Below are 3,644 nucleotides of genomic sequence, written 5' to 3'. Positions count from 1 at the left end.
GACATCACTAATCCTAGGTGATATCCTTTAAGGAAAGATATATATGATCATGAAATTTAGGAAATACTAAACATTTTATCTCCTTTTGGGAGAATTTGAAAGCACAATAATATGTTAAACACATACAAGGTTTTATAAGAAATAAATATGTTTAATCCAGAATTGATCAGTTTTCTCCCCACAAAACCATTTTCTTTGTAAGAAATTGATAAACATTTTGTAAAATTGGAGGGGACTCATTGTTACCTCAGTGTATCCTGGGGATAAATGGCAGCAGGAATGAGGAAAAGGTAGACAAGAGATAAGAGCTTGGTCAGGTGGTGGTCCATTTCCCTGATTGGCAAAAGATCCAAAGAACAACAGTAGGGGCATTTATTTCTACCTTTGTAAAGTTACTATCAGGAGACACAAGATAGCCTAGTGACTAATAGCCAAGATTGTCCATGCAGGATGCTTTTCTCAGGACTGAGGTAGCCTGAGTGATTTAGGCACTGTAGCTTTGTTCTCCCCTTACACATCTAACCAATTTCCAGCTTTAATGTTTCCCAATAAAATAAGTAAGCATTTTATAAAACCAATGATAAGAACACCTTTTATTTGAAACACAGGCAGGGTTTTCTCATCAGTGTCTGAGAATGACTGGGGGAGTCCATGAATGAACCTTAGCCCCAGGCACCAATATGTATATATATGTGTGTGTGCTCTCTCTTGGAGTCGGGTTTTATGACACTTATGGTATTGTCAGACATTGTGTCCCTTGAAGATACTTGATATTCAGTGCAATACTTAGTCATTAAAACAAAGCAGTAATTTTTTTTTTTCTGTATTATATGGAACTGTCTCACTACAAGATCGGACTCATATTGATTCTCCTGTTTACAGCCTCCCAAGCGCAGGGATTACAGGTGTGTGCCACCACGCCCAGTCCCAATCGCCATCTCAGCATGCCCCAGGGGTGGGGCCAGCATGGCAGGTCTGGGGATCAAACCCCTGGCCCATGTACCTGCTTGAAGGTGCTTTAATCTGCTAAACTACATGGCCAGCCCCAGAGAAATTTGTTGCTATGCACAGAAAAATAAAACAAAATGAAAAATAGGACACCTGAATTTCAGCTAAGCAACAAATAAGTTTTCAGCATAAGCATATCTCACACAATACTTGGGATAGTCTTAGATGGAAAAATCACAAATCTATTTGAAATTCGTATCCAACTGAGTTAAACTCAAATTTATTGGTGATGGGATTATGGCAAGCACACTATGAGAAATGCTAAAATAGAGTCCTTTAATACCCGTCTATTCAGTGTATATTCCTGGGCAGCAACATCAGTGTCATTTGGAAGTGTTTCAGAAATGCAGAAAGCCTTATTCAGTCATGAGTGAGTTTCTAGAGTTTCTGATTAATTCATGGTCCAGTGCTGGGATTATGGGTGTGACTGCTGCTTGGATTATGGGTGTGAGTGCTACACCACACCCACCCTAGGGTAGAGAGCCTGAATGCAATATAAGGGAGGCAGAGAACCTTGCTTTCTGTCACTGCCCCTTCCTTTTTGCTCTTGCTGCTTTCTGCTGCTATGAACTGTCATTCTCTGCCATGTGCTACCCTGCCTTGGAGTCAGCTGAATATGGACTGAAACCTCCACAAACTGTGAGCCAAATAAACCTTTCCTTCCTTTATTTGGGGTTTTGAGTATTTTGTCCCAGTAATGACAGACAAGTAATTGAGACAAGAATCTTGGACTCCACCCAGACCTCCCGGATCAGAACCTGCACTAGGTCAACATCACTGCATGGAGTGTTCACTTGTTAAGATTTGAGAAGCAGGGGCCAGGGAGATGGCTCAGTGGAAAAGTGCTTCCCTGGCAAGCACAAGGGCCTGACTTCAATCCCAGCTTCTGCCAAAAAAAATAAAAATAAATAAATAAATAAAAATAAAAATAAATAAATTTGAGAAGCCTTGATATATAGAATTCTACATGGGAATCCTTAAACATGTGCATGCCTAGCCTTAGCCACAGAGAATCAAATTTAATTAATCAGAGATACAATGTGTGTCTTAGTTACTTTCTCTTATTGCTGGGACAAATACCTAACACCCAGAATGAAGGAAGAAAAGGTTTATTTAGCTCACAATTAGTGGAGGTTTCAGTCCATATTCAGCTGGCTCCAACGCAGAGTGGCACAGGGCACAGGGCAGAAGGCAGCCATTCATGGCAGTAGGAAACAGCAAAGAGCCAAGGAAGGAGCCCCAGCTGTGGCTGCTAGCTAGCCTCTCTCCCCTACTTATACTTGTATGCAGATTATCTTCCCCAGGTGGGTATAGCACTCACACCCCTGATCCCAGCATTCGATCAAGAATTACTCACACACTTTAGAAGCCACCCCATGACTGCATGAGGCTTTGGGAGGGGGGACAACTTGACATAAGCCATAACAATGTGGGTACAACATTTGTTTTAAACACTCCCTTCTCTCTGGCCCCAGATGATTCTAATGCATAGTACCTTTATATAAAATATTAAGAGTCAATCAAGGACAGCTTTATCAGAATCCCCCATGGAGAGTTTTCCTACACACATTTCTGTGCTTCATCACAAGCTTATTGATCCCAAGGGCCAGCCAAATAGCTCAGTGGATTAAAGCACCGATCACTACGAGTCCAATCTATATAGTAGACCCTGTAGATCCTGTGACCCTAAATCTCCAGGTGTCTGGTGCAATTCTGCCACATATTTTCTCCTCAGCTGAGGATCATCAATGTTTGCGCTAACCTAAAATAGCTTTATCTGGCTGCTTTCTGGCCACCAAACTATGGAGGGAAAAAGGCCCGCGCCACAGAACTCAGCAGTGTTCCAACTGCTGTGATCCCGGGAGAGGAAAGTGTTCGTGCTCTCCAGCCAGAGAGCTCATTCTTTGACGCTTGGGATATGAAACACCATCCAAGAAGTCTATTTAGAGTATGAAATGATTTATGAAAATGATCATAGCACAAGTGTGGAAGGATTTAAATAATTGAGTTATGTTATCCAGGGCAGGTGGTGACTTGTTCACCTGCTAATCCCAGCTGCAGAGAATGACATAAAGTGCTTTGTCAGCTGGGTTGGATCCCTGCACTCACAAATAGGACAGGGAAATTATCTCATCCTTTTCTTCAGCAGCAGATGCAGTTGAGTGCAAATCTTAACATGGCAGGGAAGGTTTTAGCCAAAGAAACTTCAATTAAATCTTTCCATTTCATCTGAGGTTGAAGCTGGACAATGCCTCTTTTTTTTGATACTGGGGATTAAACCCAAGACTCTGTGCTTGCTGGGGAGGCAGTTATGCTACTGATCTATCTCCCTGGCCCTGGGCAGCTCCTTTGACTATGTCTCATATACCTTTGCTGTGCCTGTGGACGTACCTGGAAATCAATCAGTTCACACATACTTCTGCCTTGGATTTACTGTCCTACTCAGTAAGAGGGACAAGAGAGATTTGATTTCCTCAGATGAGAAACGGGGCATACATACAGTAAGAGCTGATGAGAAAGCTTTAATGAAAGCAGGCAGACCTGGGGCCGGGAGATGGCTCAGTAGAATAACGCTTCCCTGCCAAGTGCAAGGGCCTGAGTTCAATCCCTGGTTCTGCCAAAAAAAAAAAAAAAAA

This window comes from Octodon degus, unplaced genomic scaffold, assembly GCF_000260255.1.
Source record: "Octodon degus isolate 3935 unplaced genomic scaffold, OctDeg1.0 scaffold00047, whole genome shotgun sequence".
NCBI lineage: Eukaryota > Metazoa > Chordata > Mammalia > Rodentia > Octodontidae > Octodon > Octodon degus.
This window is presented reverse-complemented; position numbering follows the sequence as displayed.